This window comes from Ambystoma mexicanum, chromosome 2q (genome assembly GCF_040938575.1).
Source record: "Ambystoma mexicanum isolate Mex_15411 chromosome 2q, UKY_AmexF1_1, whole genome shotgun sequence".
Classification (NCBI taxonomy): Eukaryota; Metazoa; Chordata; class Amphibia; order Caudata; family Ambystomatidae; genus Ambystoma; species Ambystoma mexicanum.
Genome location: NC_090924.1, coordinates 1,006,764,823 through 1,006,778,238, shown reverse-complemented (window position 1 = coordinate 1,006,778,238; position 13,416 = coordinate 1,006,764,823). Strand labels below are relative to the sequence as shown.

At 46.9% G+C, this 13,416-nt stretch overlaps 1 protein-coding gene across 4 annotated transcripts in view; it reads right to left on the bottom strand.

Annotated features, from left to right (window-relative positions):
* HYCC1 (hyccin PI4KA lipid kinase complex subunit 1) overlaps positions 1 to 6,552 on the bottom strand; it is a 711,655-nt gene extending 705,103 nt beyond the window's left edge. For 2 of the 4 annotated variants that reach the window (XM_069648331.1, XM_069648332.1), the window contains exon 1: positions 6,180 to 6,552. The gene's annotated coding sequence lies outside the window, so the exon portion shown is untranslated. The remainder of the gene's footprint in view (positions 1 to 6,179) is intronic. The other 2 variants (XM_069648333.1, XM_069648329.1) reach the window with 2 other exon arrangements.
* Positions 6,553 to 13,416: the final 6,864 nt, after the last annotated feature.

Here is a 13,416-nt window from a genome sequence, read left to right as displayed (position 1 = left end):
CTGGTGAGATGTTCTTTGAAAAGTAGAGTGAAGTCTACAATGTGGAACTTGTCCTCAGTTCATGATCATCAACACCATGGCTTTTAAGCAAACCTTGGAGTAGCTCTGTAGCCATTTGAAACCATAACTGGATGATGTAGTTAATCGGTATTGTATGATAGTGTGACTTATAAAGTACATGTTCCCCAGTAACCGGCAGAAAGATATGGGGTTCAATAAATAGCAGTTTGCTCGCCGTTAAATTTTTGACAGTATTTTCATTAGAAAAACAAACTTATTTTCAGCCCATAGTTGGATAGTCCTTGCAAGCCCCTGAAGCACATATTAGAGCACTCAAGGTCTTAAGCCAATAGTGTGCCTAGCAACACATGAACACAAATCATTAAACCTGTGAAGTGTCAGCGTGAGACGAAAGCAGCATTACACAGTGAGTACATCATGTGCCCTGCCTCTCTGTCTTTCTGTCCTGGAGAAGAAGAAATGCTGACTTGTGCCTCCACCCCTCCAGACATGTAGCCGCTTAGCATTCCCCACTTCAGGGTCCATTTCCTGCTGTGAAGGCTTTTGTATTGACAAGAACGACATCCTTATTAAGGGAGGTGAAACCTACCAAAATGCCGTACCCTATGATCTGTTTTGACACTTTTTAAGAGATCCCTGGTGCATCTCATTCATTATTTGATTCATCCTGTGAATGTGTGAAGCACCTGCGAGATGCCGAGTGCATCTGCATGATGCACCTGACCAGAACGGCATAGATCTTATAGGCACCCCTGAACCTCCGATCCCATGGCACCGTAAGATTTGCTTGTGACCAATTTTTAACAACCGAGTCCAGAAAAAGCTGTTGCATTACTCTGGTATGCTCCAGGACAGATTTTAGGTTCCAGTGGGACACCAAAGCCCATTCATTACAAAGCAGCCCGAGTATTCCCTACTATTTCTTTGATGCTTCAGAAACTCTAGGTATCTGCCGAGCCCCCCAATGAAAGGAGTTCAGCAGCACCGTCCTTCCTGCCACTCACTATGATACCCAGACTCCATCCATCCAGATTCCCTCACTCACACCACCCACAGAAAGAAGCAATAAGCGTTCTCCCTCTGGGTGTGGGAAGATGTAACTGTGTTGTGCACCTCAGCCCATGCAGCCGCCACACCAAATTCAACAGAGCGCGTACATGTATCGAACATCCACTAAGATCCACAACACAAATCATCAAAGCTGCCTTTCAAAATAAACTGGACTCCATATTGGCACAGAGGAAAGATGCAGAGTACCAGGTGATACACTAGACTCACTCACCACTAGACTCACTCACCAAGACCTCGTCAATTACATAAGTGACCTCTTAGTAGCAGTCTGACCACTGCAATCTACAAGGGAGTTACTGATGTGTGGACAAAAATAACATTGTATATTCACACCAAGAGAGCGCTTAAATCAGGAGTGCAGTGCTCCCCTGGGGGAGGGGAGTTCAGGGCAACGCCCAGCACTTATTTTTGAACACTGGTACTTATCGCCTCGGCCTCAGTTTTATTATGATGTGTTGTTTGGCAACTACATTTTTTAACTGTCAGTCAGGTGTACTCCCACAATAAGCAACAGTGTTCACGTGCCACATGCCGCCGCATCCCTGGTCAGCTCATTGTTCTTCGAGAACCTGATGAGCCACCCTGTCCTGCTGAGTTCGGTATCCATTTTCATGTCCAACAATGGGCCAGAAGGGGACTGTGCTGGGCGCTCGTACTGGCCAACCACACCACATTCCTGAAGTCAACCTGCAAGGCATTGGCCCCGCTCCATTACTGCAATAACCAGCAACATTGCCGCAGCAGGCGTGTGGCACAGGCAGCATTATGCCATCGGGTGAAACTAACTAGTTCAGCAGGCAGACATGCACGTCTGTGCCAGTGTTTAGGGAGTTTGTCATCAGATCCCGAGTGTACTCTTTGTAATCAGAAACTTGTCATTTTGATTTTCCCCCATTCTAAATTCAAGGCTACAAGTCCCGGACTTCAAATTCCAGACTGGATACCCTACGTGCATCAATGAGGAATATTGAGGGGTCTGGCTATATAACACCAACGTTGCACACTCGGCTCTGGTGCTGCTGTGCCCTATGCAGGCACATGTAGGGCCTTCCTCAGTTGGGCACTGCCACTTTCTTTTCTAGTAAGCACGTGCTGGCACGTGACTGGTATTTTTCCTTCACAGTTGATGGTGCCATTAGATGGACAGAGTGGCATCCGGCACAGAACAGTCTCTCACCAGCCAGCAGCACCAGCACAATCCCATGGCCAGGGGAAAGGTCACAGCCGAGGGGGCGTGAATGGGCTAAGTGGGCAAAGAAGGTTTTGCTGCAGTGGTCAATGAGCAAGTTCATCAGTTCAGTAATGATTTTGTCTGAATTTGACAATCGCTTCACGGTAGGAAGGAAGCAATTGCCCTATGTTTTTCTGTGGAGAGACAGTCAAAATGTTCCTCTTGCCACCTGTAGAATTAGAATACAACAGCAACAAGATTAGGAATTTGAAGACACATTTGGTCTCATTTCAAGGCCCAACTGGTAAGTTTTGCTACTTTGTTACATTGCTTGGCATTTATAAATTCTAAATCGATTATGGGGGATGTTCCCATCACTCCCGCCCGGGTGTGGCACAGGTGTGCAAGAAAATATTTGGGGCTTGGAATGCACCAATTAAATACGGAGGGAGTTTGTCTTGGGGCAGATGCTTGTCCCTTTGCTAACAGAGGTCCAAAGCTCTCTGTCCTCACTCTTATGTACACAACAATAAAAATGGTGTCTGGGAGACGGGGAGGGGGGGAATGGGGGAGCGAAAGAAAGAGGTCCACCCTGATTCTCCAGCAGACGAAGAGACACCCCTGAATCTCCCAGGTAATTTCAGAGACAGGCGTGAAGTCTTGATGCTTCCTTGCTGCTGAAATGAAAATGCTCTGCAGGCAGTCTATTGGTCTGTAAGACAGGTATCAAATGTGTTCAGAGCACTAAGAGACATCCGGCTAGACCAGATCGTCACTTATGTGCCTTTGGAATTTCGGTTTCTCCCAGACCAAGAACTGGCATGAAACAAGGTGCAGGTTTCGAATTTGAGGGGAGCTGGGAGCTATTTAGGTCATGCTTCTAGCATAGTAGAGCCTGGTTGGCTCGAAACCAACAGCTACCAGGAGTTACTTTTGACTCCTGGGGTCAACTGGTGCCTTCCAAACATGTAAACCCAGCATCCGGTTTAAGCTCCTGCTCATTGAATCTTAATTTCGGACCCTGAGGTGAGTGCAGCAAACCAACAGCAGAAGTGTGACTATGCCAGGCCATGACTGTACTTCAATTTCACATAGTTGGGTGGAATGCCGGTAACCTCCCCTCCCATGTTCACTACTTTTGGCCTATGGATAACCGTGCCACCCCGAAAAGTAAGCCCATGGCGGTGAATCGTGGGATGCAGGGAGGCTCCAGGCGGCCATCACGTACATTCATGTGTACGATAGGGAGAACAATAGGGTCTCAGCAGCTTTGCAGATCTACAACATTTGAAAAGAAATAGCATCCTTCCCGGTTAGGGATGTGACGTACTCTAAGAAGTAAGCCATCTTGCCAATTGAGCGGAGATTCCCCCAAATGAAACTGTGAGGGTGTCAAGACGCTTGGCTACATTTTACCGATACAAAAAGGTAGATCTGTTGAACCACCTTCCAAAGGGCTGAAGCACTAAAAGCAACAGATGAAAGGGATAAAAACTGGAGTACGAGAACAGGAGCAGTTATAATAGAAGCATGTTAGGCCCGCTCCCTGCAAAGAATGAGGCCTGCAATTATACTGTTCTGAAGTAAACCGGAAAGCCGTTTATAATGTACAATGCTAAAAGCCCAGGCATGGTCAGTCTCCCTCGTCTATAGAGGGCCGGAAACCCTGGGCCAAAACACGCAGACTTTTGGTCACCAGGCCAAGAGGGCTATGTATGTTTGCAGACATGGTGGTGGTTGTGGTGTTGTGGTAGGAGGGAATGCCCGGGAACTCTTGGGAGAGGAGGGATCGCCGACAATTCTCAGGGATTTGGGTTCATTTTCTTACACTCAGGCAAGCTTCACAGGGGACCTACTGTCAAGTTTGTTTTCATGTAGAGCTGGGTTCTGCAAACCGCAGCTCTCCTGATGTTTTGAACTACAACTCCATTGATCCCTCAGCTTTGACTGTGCTGGAAAATACTGATGGGAGTTGTAGTCCAAAACATGTGGAGTGTCAAAGGTTCTAGAACCCTGATGTAGAAGAACCAAGCCACAATAACCACGACGAAGTGCCCAAAGATCCTATTAGCGCCGGACAAGCGCAAGTGACCAAAAAGGATAGTAAAAACGCCATAAAACCCACTCGTAAATTCATAAAGGCATCATTACAATGGAAATAAAAATACAAGTAACATAGTGCAGACTCAGAGGTCGCGTTAGAGGCACTGTAGAGAGACTCCGCTGAAACTGCCGCTTGTTAACTTAGCTGCGCTTCTCCATTCTGGAATGCTGGGTAGGTAATGTGTGTTTAACTTGCTTATTTTATTACAAATCGTGCTAAACACAAATATAAAGCATTGTTACAGTTGACACGTGTTGGGTGCAAAAGATGAATGCTCCAGGGGTACTTGGGGGTGCGTCATCATCTTGAGACAAAGCAATGGCCCAAAGACGCCTCCAGCGATGGATGAAAAGTACTCTTTAAATAGCCACTGTCACCAATTACGAGGGACAAGCAAAATGTCAATCAAGTTCAAGGAAAGGCAGATCAGTACGCCCGTGCTTCCTTCTCTGCCTCCGGGCCGGTGAGAGAGGAGATGCACAGGCGTTATGGGGCTGCATGAAAGGCTCGCCTCTGTGGGGCAGAGCAGCCTGTACTGTCTAGTTAAATAGTCCCTCCCAAACAAGGGCTTCCCTTTGGCGACAGGGCCATTCACAGCGGGTTCCTTGTGTTCTGCCGGAGAAATGGCACCCTGTTGACCCCAAGACCGACACCACCTGCAAGCTGGCATTTCGATTCTGGAAAAAGGGGCTCAGAAATAAGCAGTGAACCCATAGATGGGGGCATGGGTTGGGGAGAGAGAGAGGGGTACACTTAACATTTGATTTTCCTAGAGCCTATACATTCTGCCAGCCTGGACATGAAATGCATCAAGAGATAGTCACGTCTAATTGGATGCTCAGGGGTCAAGAAGTAAACTCTGGAAAATATGTGTCAATTGCAAGGCACCCGGGTAAATGTAATTACCATAGGGATTATAGCGGCTAGTTACATGATGCATGCAGGTACGTGGGCGCCCACTGGGGAAACTGACATTCTCACACTTGCAATCAGAAGCACGACAGCACGACATGAAAACCATAAACAAAGCTCTCAGCGGCTCCTTTCCGAGGAGGGGGTCCTCGTGGGTTGCAGTTCTGTATGAGCGATGCACGCCCCACCACCACGAGCAGCGTCTTGGCCCGTGTGCTCCCAGTGTACGCATGCAAACTGGCAACCTCGAGAAATGGGTGTTCCAGTTTGAGAGGCCCCACGGGCAAACATGGGGGCTCTGTCAGTATGGGACCTATGGAGAGAGAAGGGTGTGCTGCTGGATGTCTCACCGGGGTCCGACTGTCCGCTCAGATATCCCCTGTCACACTTCCTGTGTACAGTTTTCATCACTGTGGCATGATGCCCGCATACCACTACACCCTGCGAAGTTCCCAAATGTTCACTCTAATGCGTTTACTGCTCAGAAATGAACAATCGGCTTTGTTTGAAGAGAACCAAAACTGAATGTACGGAAAACCCAAAATAGAAAGGAATCGGCGCAAAAAAGGGGCATTGTGGCAAACACCCTCCCCACTGGTTACAGCGCTGCTCCGAGTTTGGAAGACGGCGCGGGGGCATTTTTGACATTTGGGAGCGATCATGAAGTACCGCCCAGTTGGGGGCCGGGAGGGAGGCACAGACGCACCGCAAGCGCGCCGGTGCTCTCTCACGGCGAGCAAATAAAGCACACATTTTTGCAGACAGGGGCAGCAGCGGTTCGGGGGTAGGCATGCCTTGGCACAGCAGCGGTAGAGCGATGGGTACAATACCAGCAGCTGCCCTCGCAGGGAGGCTTGGCGTGCAGCGCCGTGGTGTGCTGGCCTGGCACTTTGGACTCACCCGTAAAGTTACTCACAGCGGCTGCTTCCCTCCCCATGAGATCCAACTTCAACTCACTGCAACGCGGACGAGGCGACAATCACGGTGTTGATTCGTTGGAGGAAGTGCTGTTTTCGAGGGGGTGGGAAACAAAGAGCTGGGGCTGCTGTCTCCCGGCGTGCAGCAGCAGCGAGGCTTCCCTTCCCTGGGCGCCACACCCCCGGGTGACTCAACCCGCTGCCCCGGGCCGACCCATGACGCAAGGCTAAGGCGCAGGACGGAGACTTCCAGCGCGGCTTCTGTCTGCCAAAAACAGAAAGTAAGTCCTTGTACGGCGCGCAGGCAGCTGAGACATACTGCTATTGTGCTGCGCGGCGCAGTTCCGCGAGCCGCCTGCAGGGGGGCCCCGTGAGCCCGCGCCTGCCCTGAAGCAGCAGACGAGCCGTGCGAGTCCCCTTCCTATCTGCAAGGGGAGGAAGGTCCAATATTACCCCCACTCGCACACACTGCTCGGACAGCTGCTCGCAACAGCTCTGCTTGCCGGGGACGCACGGGGAGAATACACAAGCCCTTGCAAGTAAAACGGGACATGAACCGCGACAAGAAGAACTCTGAATCATCCCAGGACAGTATTAGCAGCTAACTAGAACAACATATACCTTTGCATGCCACCAAAGAATCGTGTTCCAGATCTCCCAATTCATGATCCACTTCCTATGCGAGAAAAGGTGATTCACTCGTGTCTTTTTCCCTTTGACTTCTGTGACTTCTCGTTTTTTATTTGCTATTTGTTTACATTTAGAAAAACTACAAGTCCCAGAATTCCAGGGGAAACATAGAGGACTGGGTGACTTTCTCTCACCTGACATGGGAAAACTTGACAGCTCTACATGCTTCCCCACGCTCCTCCCACATTCCCCCACGCGTTGCTGTGTTTGTCTCCTGCTTCTATACAACATCTGGGCACCCGCACATTGCTTCACTAGGGGTCCTTGCTGTTTTTTTTTTTTTTTATGGGGAAAGGAGAACAAATGTAAGGACCGCACATAACTCAACGGATGGCTGGCGGGGCACGTGCTGTTCTAAGGAGAAAACACGATTCGATAGCTGGTAAGGATCGAATGGCAACTTGGAGACAGGTAGGAATAGTACATTGCCCCACAGCCTCTCTATTTTGTCCCATTCCCAACAAGTGAAGGCAATCTCCCTTCCCCAGACATTCTCCCAAAGAATTCCCATATTCTGTGTGCCTTTTGTCACATAACGATGTGCACCCACCTCTTGTTTGCGACCTCAAAAGTAGTCTTCTTTGTTATCTCAACACTGTTGTCCTTTTTTTTCCCCTCACTCCACTGTTTTACTTCCAACTTTCGGGGATACCCCTTGCCAAATACTCAACATATTAAACCAAGGAAGGACTCATCACGCACCCCCCGGATCAATATTTCGTTTGAGCAATCTCTTGTAAACCCAACAATGTTACCACATTTCTCAACCGCCTTAACGGTCCTCATAATCCTCTTAGTCGTGCTCTGTGTTTGAAAGGAACCATTAATGACCTCAATCCTAAAGATTGACAACGTTTCTTCTGTCGGCACCAAAATCGTCTCATCCACCTGCTTAGAAACAGAGTGACCTTCGGGTGCACCGGAAGTAGTCAACGCCAGATACTCCTGACCCCAATTCCGTTGCTCTTTGGCATGCACGTGTGCTACGGCAGCCATGTAAGACAAATTGCCATTCACCTTCACTGGCTGAATATGAACCTCTCGCAGATATGTTATGTTATGTTAGTGGTACTTGTATAGCGCACCGTCACCAACGGAATTGGTCCCCAGGCGCTCTGGCAGATCTGTAAACAGGAAGGGTGGGTAGGGTTAGTTGGGAAGAGGGGAGAAGGAGAGTGGGAGAAGTGGTGTGCTGTTGGCAGCTTCAGCTCGGTATACACTGAGTGCTGGGCTTTGGTGCTAGTATCGGATCGGGCGAAGGCCTCGAGTGCTGTTGGTGAAGTTTATGTGTTGTTGGTGCCGTGTGGTAAAGTGCGTGCGGATTGCTGGGAGAGAGATGGTTGTGTGGGTTTAAGTATGCAGAAGATAGAGGGTTGGGTTAGTGGGATTAGTATCCTGATTTAGGTACATATGGTTCCGTTAGAGTTGTATACCTGTTGGTTGGGATGTTGCTGGTTCCTCGTGGGCCGACTCGCTTTGGTGGAGTTGCGCTGATCCAACTGTATCCTATTGAGTGTGGTTTGGTGTGATTGGTGGGTGCGTCTGAACCTGATCTTCAGGTGCGGGACCGGGTGGGTGATATCTATTCTCAGGTGATCTAGTGTGACCTTGGTCGGTTGAGGCTTTGAATGGTTCAGGGTCGGGGTTGTGTTGATGTGTTGTCCTAGTGGATCCGTCTTGGTGAGCTTGCGTATTCAGACATTCGTATCCTTCTGTCCTGACTGGTTCTTTGGTTTCCATGGGGTGAACTTCGTCTGGACTGTTGTTTAGTTGTAGTTTGTGTGGTGGGGCATTGTTTCCTGCTTTGTATTGGTGGACCGTGTGTAGTGATGAAACATTCTGTTTCTCACCCATTGCATTGAGGCCCATGGTGCAGTGCTTCCTTTCCCTCTCTATGTTTTGTCCTTAGGGCTGTTGGGGAAGGTAATAGTTAAGGTCATGGTCCTATTGATGATTTGTTCTAGTCTTTGTCTTAGTTTGCTGTGTTTGCTATCTTTGGTCGTATTGTGACTGTCTCCCGTTTGGTCCTTTGGTATGTCGTGGTAAATTTACCTCGGCTTTTCCCATTGATTGATCAGTGTGTATCGCGTACGCTCTACGCTCATTGATGTTTTTAGTTATCTCAGTGCCCCTGTGGCCATTCTTTCTAGTTATGACGTGAAGAGCCATGTTTTGAGTAATTTCCTGAATAATAGGTGGTTTCTTGTGTTATTTATGTACTTTGGAAGGTCATTCCAGGTTTTCGGGGATAGGTGAGAGAAGAAGGATCCTCCTAGTTTTCTTTTGTTGTAGGGCTTCGGTTCCAGGCGGATGTCCATGCTTGATCTGAGCGTTCTTGTCAGTTGATGTAGGTGCAATTTGTCTCTTAGAAACTCAGCGCCTTCGTTGTGTACTGCTCTGTGTGTAATGCACATTGTTTTGAATTTTATTCGTTGTTTTATTGGTAGCCAATGTAGTGTTTTCAGCGCTGGTGTGGTGTGTTCTCTTTGGGGTAGTTTCAGAAGTAGTCTGGCTGCCGCGTTTTGAATGCGTTGTAGTTTTTTTAGGAGTCGTTCAGGCATGGCTAGGTATAGGCTATTGGCGTAGTCTACTTTGGACATGACGAGGGCGATGATGGTGGTCGTTTTGTTGGTGAACGATAGAAAAGGTAAGTTTCTCTTTGCCGCTCGCAGGAGGAAGAACCATTTCTTGAGGAGAGCGTTTACTTGTGGCTCTAGCGTGAGATTACTGTCCATCAGAACCCCCAGGTTTTTTACAATCTGTGAGGGTGCCATGGTTGTCCCGAGTTCCCTTGGCCAAGGGATGAATTGGTTTTCTCCTCCATTTTTTTGTGACGATCATTATTTCAGTTTTGCCTGGGTTGATTTTGAGGGAGTTAGAGTTCATCCCGAAGAATACATCGCGGAGGTAGTTTTCTAGCGTTGAGTTTCTTTCCGGGTTGTCTTGTATTTTGAAGATTATTTGTGTATCATCAGCATAGTTGTAGCAGGTGAGGCTGTGGCTTTTAATGATTCTGATCAGTAGATACAGGTATATGTTGAATAGTAGCGGGGAGAAGGATGATCTTTGTGGTACTGCACAGGTGGAATCTCTCGGGCTGGATTTGAAGGGTTTCATCCATACGGTTTCCGTTCTGTTTGTTAGGAAAGATTTGATCCATAGTAGGGCGGTGTCTGTTATTCCAAGTCCTTCTAATCTCGTTATGAGAGTGTCATGGTCGACTGTGTCAAATGCTGCCGTCAGGTCTAGGAGTATCAAGGCAGTGCTGTTGTCCGAGTCTGTGTTGATTTTTAGATCGTCCCATATTGAGAGTAGAGCTGATTCCGTTCCTCTCAATGGTCTGAAGCCAACTTGTGCCTGGTATAGTAGGCCGTGCTCTTCTATAAACTCTTGGGTTGTTTTGTATATGTACGTTTCGAGCAGCTTGGCTATATACGGGATATTAGAGATGGGTCTGTAGTTAGAGAGGTCCTCTACGTTTCCCGCTGTATCTTTGAGTAGTGGCCGAATGTATGCAGTTTTGAAGGCTTGTGGGTTGGGGTTATGGTCAGATCAGACGGTCTGCTTTGTTGGATGTTGGTGATTTTGTTTTTGAAGTGGTCTGCAAGGTCGTTGCAGAGTTTCGTGGACGGAGTTGGTGTGTCGTTGCATCCCGGAGGTTTTTTGATTTCGTTTAGGATTTTGAAGAGCTCTTTTTGGGTGTTTGGTGCTTCGAAGATTCGGTTGTCATAGTGTTTCGTCTTTGCTTTTTGTATTTCCTTTTTGTAAGCCTGGTAGTGTTGTAGGAATTTCAGTTTGTTCGCCGCATCGTTTTGTTTTCTCCAATCAAGTTCTAGTCTTCGTTTTTTTCTTTTCATGGTCCTAAGTAGTGGGGTGAACCATTTTGCCATTGACCGTTTATTAGAAGAAGCAAAGGGTTTTTCTTTGGCGATGTTGTCTATAGTAGTTAAAATCCAGGAATGCAGCAGAGTTACCTTTTTGTCCAGGTCGTCTTCTTCCATGAGTGTTGGGTGCGGTTTTAGCTCCAGGAGTTCATTCAGGTTGGAGTTTTTGATGGTTTTTATGACATAGCGCAATGACTCCCCCCACACTGCCCCCGGCCAGGCTTCTTTTCATCTAAGCATCCGTTGAAATCTTGAGCGCTTCCACTTTTAGCATAACATTGCGCACCTCTACAAACATTGGATGTATACCCAAACCACTGACACTTAAAACACCTCAACGGGGTTGACTTGTACTTAACATCCCCAAATCTCTCATAACCAATATGCAAATGCTGCAGTAGCTCCATGGACTTAAAGGTTACCAGCACAGTGGTAGACTGCACTACCCCCCTTTGACCCAGTCGTCTCACTTCGGTCACATTATCGTGCTTAAATTCCACCAATAAATCCCCCAAATCAAAACTGGCTAGCACACTGTGAATCACCCTGTGACCTTTATTCACCCTCACTGTAGGCAAGGTACATACCACAGACATACCCACCACCATCTGAAAATGGAGCAGCTTTCCACTATGTGTGAAACCTTTGCAACACATGAACAGCTTTCCCATGCCTTTCTTTCTCATGTACCAAGGCAATTGAACCCTCTCCTGAACTTACTCCACTATTTCAATGGATATACATTCTTAAGACCCCTGTCCTTTCCCCGTACTTGCCACAATCACCAAGAAATCCCTCTCTATAGAGGTACCACCATCTCCCTGATCTCACATAGTCACATGCATAGGCACTCAGTGAAAGGGTTCGGCAAGTGTGGTGCAGTCGGCAGGTGCTAGCAGGAGGTGCTAGCGAAGCGAATTGGGAGCAGAGACTTTCGTGAACACATACTACTTTCACATTGGGGCCTACATTTTTCACAGTTTGCCCATGGTCCTCATCCACACCTTGCTCGGGTACAATGTCCTTTCATCGCGGGACATTTTTTCGCAGGTTTTTTTACCGCACATATTTTTAACGAAAAAATCCCATCTAAATATTTTGGGGGGTTAGAAAACTTAGATATATGGGATGTGGGTGTTTGGGAATAGATAAAACATCAAAGGGAATGGGGGGTTTGGGTGGGGTGCCCACCAAAAATAATGTAAAACAAATCTGATGGGTTTCTTCATTAAAAAAATTCACGGTAAAAAACATCCTGCAATGAAATGACATGGAACTCTTGCTCTACACCTTTATCAGGGGACATCACCTCCTCATGCTCCAAACCTGTATACCTAGAAAGTACAGCAGAACCACTATTCATTCCCCCTATCTACAGGGGACCTTCTTCTATGCAATTTCCTACTCTTCCTTTTTAAGGGAGGAGTACTCCACCCAGAGCGAGAGCCTGAGGAGGCCCTAATTCTTTTATTTATATGGCTTTACATGGTTATACATTACAGCAAAACCTTTTGCCATTTCTTCCTTTACATCTAGAATACTTCAACTGTAATCCAGTGTTATTCCCTGTCAACGTTAATCTATAAAAAAGAGTAAAGTGTTCATACATTTACAGCATCAATCTTCTTGAAAATTTAATTAAGCAATTTAGAAAATGCCCGCGTAATCGAGACTCTGTCTTCCGCCAAAAGCATCTACCACCAGTCGTCCGCCTACCTAGATGCTTACTTGCTAATCCCTTCACTCATAAATTTCACTCTTAAATCCTTTGTTGCTGAACAATTCATTACAAAATGTTACAGTGACTCAATCAAGGATTCTGTTTGTTGTAATCTGCATGTCAAAGATCCACTGAAGTCTTTTCTAGGCCTCAATATTTCTCTGGTGGGAAATAAATTCAAACGAAATCTCATGAACTGTTCTCTATGATACCAGCTCGGAAAGAGTTGGAAGTATTTTGGTAGGGAATTTAGGCTTCTCGATTCTTGCAGAGATTTCCCATATAGTTGATATACTTGTCTTTCATCCTGCGTAACAATCCAATCGTGCATGTACATTTTTTTTAACCTTGTCTGGATTGTATAGCAAGATTTGTTCAGATTCACGAGATCAGATATTATCGCTTGGCAAATGGGTTTCCATTCTGACGGTGTGGTTTCTGTCTTCTCTTCTAAAGCCTTTTTTAGTACCACAAAACCTCCCTTTGGCTGATCTTTGATGCGCTTCCTAAAAAGTGAGAGAGATTTCCAGGTTACTATGGCCTTCAGTGATGTTAAACCCAGTTCCATGCAAATTGCCTGTATTGGAATGCTCTTTGGGAGGTGAAGTACTTTTTCCAAAAAATACCTTCGATCTTTGGCCAGTTCTCTTCCCCAAAAGAAAAGGACGTTTCTGCTCCATTGGTTAAAATGGGCGTCGCCTTCATCTGAAGAAAAGAGATCAAGGGAATCATCAAGAATCCACAGAATCTTCTAAGGAGTATTCTGCCTTGTCCCGCCAAGCTCTTTGCTTTCCTTCTCAAGGACTCTAATCTTGGAGCATTACTTTTGCATGTGTTTAAGCAAACTCCAAGATAGGTAAACGACTACTCGGATTTTCTCTCCCAGTAGGTGCCATTCCTTCCTTCATCCCGTGGCTACACCGAAT